Genomic DNA, 8,498 nt, shown 5'->3' with positions numbered 1-8,498 from the left:
TTTAACAATGTTACGCCTTTTCCAAACTATTGAAATTTAGCTTCATTGACTTCTCAAATAATATGCCTTTTCCAAAACATTACTGTTATGTTATGTTAGGTTTGGTTTGGTTTGGTTAGGTTAGGTTAGGTTAGTAATATTTTATAATTCATTTAACAATGTTACGCCTTTTCCAAAATATTGATGTTTAGCTTCATTGACTTCTCAAATAATATGCCTTTTCCAAAACATTACTTCTATGTTAGGTTAGGTTTGGTTAAATTAGGTTAGTAATAATTTATAAATCATTTAACAATGTTACGCCTTTTCCAAAATATTGAAATTTAGCTTCATTGACTTCTCCAAAAATATACCTTTTCCAAAACATTACTGTTATATTAGGTTACGTTTGGTTAAGTATTTTCTGCAATAACAAGAAGTTTAATAGGAAAATCAATAGAAAAATAGGATTGAAAGGAAAATTCATGATTGGAAAACCGCCCAAATTGCGGTATTCGGTCTAATGGGATTCGGTCGAACGAGACATTCGATCCAATGGGATTCGACCCAATGGTAGACAAACTTAAATAACTATTAGGCATATATTATTTACTTGAGATTCCCGGAACAACTTTTACCGACCAGGGCCGTGAGCCCGTGACTCACTCGCCCGACTCCCGAAGTATGTTGTCGGAGCCTCGGACTCTAGATCTCGCGGAGGATATTTACCGTTTCGCGCCCAAACCGCAAAAGTATCGGCCAGGAACCGTTAACCGTTTAACGAAAGATTTCTCTCTCCCCACTTTCATCACACGTGACACTTCGCCCTCTCAATCCTCAAGCGGTACGCGTCGCCTTGTTTCGTATGTTTTGAGATATTTCTACCTCTCGCGCCTAGCTCCGAAAAACCGAGATTTTTTGGGTCTGTACGAGCCAACCTAATAGTGCAATTTTTTGCGCATATACAGACCTTGGGGGGCTCTTACTTTTACACGTTCAGCCCAGGCGGTAAAGACCTTCACTTTATGGTTTTCTATACGCTTTTTACCCAAGTAACTATATCACGCGCACGTGGCGCCATCCCGATGCAAACAAAAGAACTAAAAGAAAAGGCGGGAAGACCCAATTAACTATATCACGCGCTCGTGGCGCCATCCCGGTGCAAACAAGGGAACTAAAAGAAAAGGCGGGAAATTTGACTGATTTCAAGAATACATGTATTTATACATTTCTTATCTAGGCTTCGAGATGGAGACACCATTGCGTGAGAAACTTGGAAGCTGTCCGTCCGTTCCATGTTTTCAAAAGTGTCCCACGTACCCCAATAGGCAAAGGCCACTCTAGTGGTAATTTTCTCAACTCAATGAAAAAAACCAACGAATGTTATGTCATAGCCATAGCCCACTGGATCACGCGCTATTTTAGAAGTTTATAAACCGTCGTCTAACGCTTCGTCTGCTCTGACATTTGATAACCCTTGCCCCCTGAAGTAATTACAATAAATTGATAGTGTAGTATTGTGTTTTTTAAACAATAGCTATGGCTGCGTTCAGTAACACTCATCAGTAAAAACATCGATGTTTGGAAAAATGAAATCGGTGTTCTTTTGACGTCATGATGACGTTGCAGTTGTTGAAAGGCACAATTTTGTGTAATCAATGCTTTTCAAAATGGCGACGATATAATGATAAGGTTATGGCAGAGGCTTAAATAATGATACCGAACTGTTTACAAAGATATTGTACTTCAATTTATCAATTAAATTCTGACATAATCCTTATTTTAACGAAATAATATATTGCTTTTTAGTATTATTATCCATAAGGATAATATTTGTCAATTCTTTATTATTTAAAATTGCAGTGATTGGGATGTAGTTCCCTCCATTTATTTTTGTCGCGGCGCAAAATGACGAAATTTACGTCATGAATCCAATGCTCATTAAAAAAACCTCTCACAGCTGATTTTTCTGATGGGCATCCGATGAGCATCATGACGTCACGCCCAAAGACGCGAAAAACCGTTCAGTAAGACATCGATGTCATCTTTTAGTCATCGATGTTTTTGATGTCGGTTACTGAACGCAGCCCATGACATTGAAAGACTATTAACATTGTGGTATATAAGACGGAAAATATTCAACCAACATAATTCATTGGCTTCTAAGAAAATAAGGTAAGATGCCAATTATCAACCACTACACTATTAATGACACTGTCGTGAAAGCTCATTACACAAACTTCATAACACCCAAAGGGTTTCAAAGCTTCCTCCCACAAATTCATCTTTAGCAAACCCTCATGTTATTTGTTACCAAATTGTTATGGAAAAATTAATAATAAAATTGTTATAATTGACTTCCTGATAATGATTATTATTCATCTTTAAATAGGGTATATTAATCGCGATCAGGAATACATAGAAGTAGTAAATCTATGTATTCGTGATTGGACCTTTAGTTATGGGTTCTCACGCCGCTACTACATGGCTGTGGTTCACCTGGGTCACATTTTCGACGCTCAATGCCCACTCTGGATTTCACATGCCATTTTTCCCTTCTCCAGAAGCCCACGACTATCATTGCATAAGTTTATAAACTTATGCAAATGGTGATAGTCGTAGTAAGTGTGGCTCCTAAGGGTTAATTTTAAAAACGACGCCCAAAACTAACTGTTAATGATGTTGGTACAAGTTGACACGCGCTTACGCTATATATTCTCACATTAGAACGTCTTGCTGGAAAATATTTACTCATGAAAATTTATCAAAAATTATATACTTTCGCCCTATCCAAGATGAGGGTCGCGGGACCCGCTAAGGTTTTCTTATCATTGCCTTGCAATCACCCCTTCAGTAAATTCCCTTTCTTTCTCTCTTTTGACATCTACCCTTATGTAGGCAACTCGGGTAGTTTCCCTTTTTAGTATCAAAGTTATTTGGAGCAGCTTAAGTCACAAAAGCAAAGTTTTCGCTATATAGTGAGAAAAGCTTCCATTATTGGAGGGTCCGGAGCATTTAAACAGTAAATTCGTGTTGTACAGGAGTCGGGAGGGTAGCATGCTTTGTAGTCATCCCCAAATACTTTTAGGTGGTTGAAAACTAGGTATGAGTCATTTTACAGTAAGTTTAACCTTGGAGGAGTGAGGCGAGAGGGAGTGTTAGTCTAATGTTAAAGAAGCAGTAATATAAATGGAAGGGGAAAAAAGGGAGGGTAGGAATTTTATCTCTCTCTCTCTCTCTCTCCCTCACGATTCTAGCTAATGCGCACGCGCGAGTGGCCGGTTACTACACTGACAGTCTGACACACTCTCTCCTCCCTTGTTTGACAAATAAGGGCATAAAGTTCAAAGTGGGAGTGGGGGACCTTCCCTAAAGTCACCGTGGTTGACGTAGGGACTTTCATTATAGTTCCAAAAGTCCCCGTCTGACGTATTCCTCTTCTTTACTCGTTCATAATTAGATTCAATCAAAATTTTGGTGTAATGGGTGTATTGGATCGCTTCCTTTGAAACAACTTTACCCTGATAATATTAAAGAGAAAGCAATTCCCACTAAGAAAACTGAATAAGCATATTTACCCAAAAAAATGTAACGAATAACTTAGCAGCTTTAAGCGCAGTATTGAAACCCTGTCGGTATTATTTTAATTAATAAATAGTATTATGAATATTGCTAGAACTTTTAAAATTGTGGGAGAATATTTCCCCTTTTATTTAGCATAGTTAAAATCGCAAATGCTGCTATACCTATAGTGATGTAACTCATTCAGTTTTAAATTATTGTAAGTGTACATTAAAAATAAATATTTAAATACATAATTTAACAGCTGTATCACTGTATAATTGGATAAATAAATAAAATAGAGTACTAGTTTTACAACCTTGGTTTGTTTATAGTTGTGAAATACGCAACTGTTGTTTAATATGAAAATTCCACCGATACCGTTTATTTGCGCGCGCGCACCTTAGTAAGAGCGTGGCGGCCATCTTAGGTTATTTCCTCGCTGCAAGACGCACAGCACCGCCCGACGGAGCCTCAGTTCACTATACGCGGGAAGAAGGCGACCTCTCTCTGGTGGTGTTTGAGCCTTCTCTACTGAATTGAATGGAGTGGACTATTAGGAAGGTTTTTCGTAAAGGGAGGGTGAAGTAGAAAATCAAGTGATTTTTATCGGTTTTTCTACTAATTATAAGACCAGTCTGCATAGTGGCACGTTCCGTGTCGAATGCATTTTATTACGAGATTGGATAAAATTTGCGCGCGACGTGACAATCGTGGCGCGAGACATGGAGCGTTCCACGAGAATTTTGTTAATAAAAAGGCAAGGCGTTACGCGATTGGTCGGAGGTCCTTATTTAAAATTATCCTTAAAATCTGAACCTAATTTGAATTTTAAAATCATTCATTAGTATTTCCTGAATGTTTGACTATGCAGACTGGTCTTATAATTAGCAGAAGAATCGATAAAAAAATCACTTGATTTTCTACTGCAGAGTTCAAAATTCAAATAAGTTGAGGTCGGTTAAAAATCATCGTGAATGAATGTTTTGGCGACTTTTATTAACGTTTTTTGAGCATCGATTCTAACCTCAGTAAAATTGATTCAAATTTTTACGCTCAACTTAAGCCCTTGAAAATACAGGTACACTTTCACTTGCGACCTGAAAACATACTTTCGAAATATCTCGGTTAATCCTTTCTCTATATCTGCATAGGGGACAAAGAATTTCAAATAAAACAACACACGCGATTTGATAAAACAGGTTTTTCTTGTAAGAGCTGCAGCTTAGCTTAGTGACTTCCAAACTTGCATAAATTATAGATTATCTCTACGTTTTTTTTTTAATTATTGAATTTTATAAATAATGAATTTTAAACGTCTCGAGATAAAGAGCGTCTATAAAGCTAAGTTTGTGCTTAAAGCCATTAAAATCGAATTGAATCCACTTTCATTAATTATTATTATTATTTCGATATTTTAATATTAGTAAGTCAAGGTTACGAAAAAAATTGTTTTTGCAATTTTCCTTAATTATACCACTAGTCGGTTTCAACTACATGGCAAAGATATTTGTAGGAAACAACTTGTGATTAATTTCTTGGCACAATAACAGCGTAGATATTTTTAACGCTAAAAAAGTGAATATTTAATAAGTTATGGAAAAATGTCTTCAAATTTAAAGTTCATTCTGGAACTGAAGTTACCGGAGAATATTTGGAAACTATAGTTCCTTGGCTTTTGCAATGAATTTCGTGAATTTTCAATGTTTTGGGGATAATATTGGTGTAATATTTCAATGCGGCGGTTTGGGGTAAGTTGACTTTTAATTCAAGTTATTCGCGTAAATATTTAATTTGAAAGACCAAGTGTAATACAGCTTATTCGCGAGGTAAAATTTCGTCATACGTAAATGAGAATATGCATGGCTGCATAATGATTCCTTATAGCTGTATGCATTCCTGATACTTATTAATTAAATAATCTGTCTTAACAGGATTGAACCTAATGGGATTTATAGTCTATTGGGTGTTGGGTGGCCTTTTCACTCTAATCGATGTGACTGGAAAACCCGAGTTTCTCTTGAAGTACAAAATGCAAGAGAGTATCCAGTATGTCATCAACCTTAACAATTAATTAAGGCATGATGAGTCCCAGTCTGGGAAATAAGGATATTTTTTAAACTAGTCCTTTGGACCAGTGACCCCCCTAGTGTCCGAAATAATAAACTTGTCTACGGAGTGGTCCCAGCCTTTGTTCTCCTACAGATTTGCAATTAAGAAACTGGTCCCGAGGACCAGTAACCCCCAATTCTTGAATTTAAAAACTAGACTGACGAGAACCTAGGATTTACACTGTGCAGTTATATGGCTCTGAAACCCCCCCCGTCTATCTTTAAACGTTCTCATGTCATATATGGGTTCTTAATTGCCAGAATTTATATTTCTGAAAATAATTCAGATAAAAACGAACCGTTTATGGAAAGTAATCGCTCAAGTGATCTTGAACCAACTAGTGGTAATACCTTTCAGCGCAGTTATGTTCCTATTATTGAAACTGTGAGGTTGCGGTTGTGGACAGTTACCGACATTCCAAAGATTGCTGTTCGAGTTTATGATCTTCACTCTTGTACAAGAAACGGGGTTTTATTACAGTCATAGGTGAGGTTAAAGTTCGGAAAATCACAGCTTGTTTCATTTTCCGCCTACTTTATCGGGCATATTTTTGAAAGGAATTAAAGTCGATAGTGTTTGGTAAAACTTAGGCCAGGCTAGATTAGGTTTTTCCTTTCGCTTAGGTCTGGTTAGGTTTGGTCGAGGGGGTAGACACTTGAGAACCAGGTGTACAATATGTCTTGAACTCAATGTACTGTCAAAGCTGAACTGTGAGTTCCGAAGGCTTTGAACTCAATGCACTGTCAAAGCTGAACTGTGAGTTCCGAAGGCTTTGAACTCAATGCACTGTCAAAGCTGAACTGTGAGTTCCGAAGGCTTTGAACTCAATGCACTGTCAAAGCTGAACTGTGAGTTCCGAAGGCTTTGAGCTCAATGCACTGTCAAAGCTGAACTTTTTTGAACTCAGGAGTACACAGAGATCCAAAGCGTCTACCCCCTCGGGTTTGGTTTGGTGAACGCTCCAGGATTAGGGTAGTTAGTTCCTTTTAGCTCGTCGAAATTAAGTAAAAATGTTTCAATTTTAGTCCATAAATATCTATTGTTTTATTAGGTTATTGCACCATCCACTTGTGTATAAACATATCCACAAACAGCACCACTCATGGACTTCACCCATATGATATCAATAACTGCGATTTATTGTCATCCTGTGGAGCATTTGATGTCAAATATGTTACCAGGATATATGGGGCCTTTAATTATGGGCTCTCACATTGGGGTCATATGGCCATGGTTCACTGGAATGTTATTTATTACTCTAAACTCTCACAGTGGTTTTCATTTGCCATTTTTCCCATCTCCAGAAACCCACGATTTTCACCATTTGAAGTAATAAATGACTGAATAAGTTACGATCTCTTTATATTTAATTTATGAATAAATTATTAGGTTCAATCAAAATTTTGGAGCTCTGGGTGTGTTGGACCGTTTACACGGAACCGATTCTGGTTTTCGAGCCAGCTCGGCTTATCATCGACATATTCTAATGTTGACTTTAGTACCGCCTAGACAACTTTATCCCGAGGGCTTCAATAAGAAGACTAAAGTATCGATTAAAATGAATATAGTTCAAACATTTATTTCAAGGTTTAATTTGTTCTTGAAATAATTGCAAAGTGATATCTTTCAATAATATTTGTATTCCTGGAGATACTCTTTTATATTTTAGTCAATTTATATTACGGAAATAATTGACTATATTCCATCGTTGTCAAATTGGAACCAAGCTTTATAATTGTTTGATAAGTATTACATAAAGTTTTCAAAAATCTATCTATATCTAAATCAAAGTCCTGACTGACTGATAATCAACGCCCGTCGCCCAGCCCAAAACCGCTTGCCCTAGAAGGCTGAAAATTTTCAGGAACGTTACTCATACGTAGTAGGCGCGTACTAAGAAAGATTTTCCGATCCGCCGCCATCTTAAAAAATTTGTTCGGGGGAAAGTTGTGACTAGCGAAGCTGACAAGCCTCCTACTACCAAAAAGACGATAAATTTCAAAGTCGGCCATGATTTATGGCTTGAGTATGATTAGTAATTTCAAAAGTATATAGATTTAAAAACAAAAAGTACACTTCGTTAATTGAAACTTGCTCGTGCCGTCGGCCTCCTTTATGCCGGAATAGTGTTGAAGCCCCCCCCCTGCGTATGATTACCTTCTCCACCGTGGCACAGGGAACAAGCCGTGAATAAGCTCATAAAGGAGCACCAAAAAATAACGTTTGGATGGCCAGCATCATGTACTGCTTTCTATAAACCTATGACCGCGTCAGAAAAGCTCTTCCCTGATTGGTTAGTTCCTGTAGGCGGTTGAGCTTGGGGTAGTTTGCTTCTCAGATTACATGCTGTATAGAACCAAAGGCGGGGAATTATTTATGAAGTGTACTTTTGTTTTTATATCTATATACTTTTGGTAATTTGCTATTTGCATTTATTTGAACTTTTAATTATTATTATTATTTCTAATGTTGTTTGGATACTTTTATAGATTGGAAATGCTGTTCCCCCACCCCTGGCCAAAGCCATATGCCAAGAAATTTTAATGTCGTTAACTTGCAAAGAATAAATTAAAAAGTTTTAGTTTCTGGAAAAAGTTTAATAAGAGACCACGCTTATTTGGTTATCTGTTAATGTTAATTTTAATTTTTAAAAAATTTTAATCTATTAAAAATTGTAAACTTGAATAGTTCCAAGTCAAATGTAAAAAAAATAAAGTTGTGATAATTTCGTTTACTATTGGTTGTTAATCTGAACTGCTTTTAACCTCTCCGAGTGACGGTGACGTCACGGAGAGGAATTACACTGGACGTGTCTGTGTCACCGCGTTCGCATTTGGCAAAACGGA

At 37.0% G+C, this 8,498-nt stretch overlaps 1 pseudogene across 1 annotated transcript; it reads left to right on the top strand.

Moving 5' to 3' along the window:
- Window positions 1–663: 663 nt before the first annotated feature.
- On the top strand, window positions 664–8,273 carry LOC149668062 (fatty acid hydroxylase domain-containing protein 2-like; annotated as a pseudogene). Its single transcript, XR_016367914.1, has 4 exons — window positions 664–823; window positions 5,913–6,138; window positions 6,704–6,981; window positions 7,042–8,273. The product of XR_016367914.1 is annotated as a fatty acid hydroxylase domain-containing protein 2-like (transcript).
- The last annotated feature ends 225 nt before the right edge of the window (window positions 8,274–8,498 follow it).

The sequence above is a fragment of the Phalangium opilio genome, unplaced genomic scaffold (genome assembly GCF_054372755.1).
Source record: "Phalangium opilio isolate 3A_F unplaced genomic scaffold, DU_Popi_V2 ptg000056l_1, whole genome shotgun sequence".
Lineage (NCBI taxonomy): Eukaryota > Metazoa > Arthropoda > Arachnida > Opiliones > Phalangiidae > Phalangium > Phalangium opilio.
The sequence above is the reverse complement of the archived record's forward strand: the minus strand, read 5'-3'. Positions and strand labels throughout refer to the sequence as shown.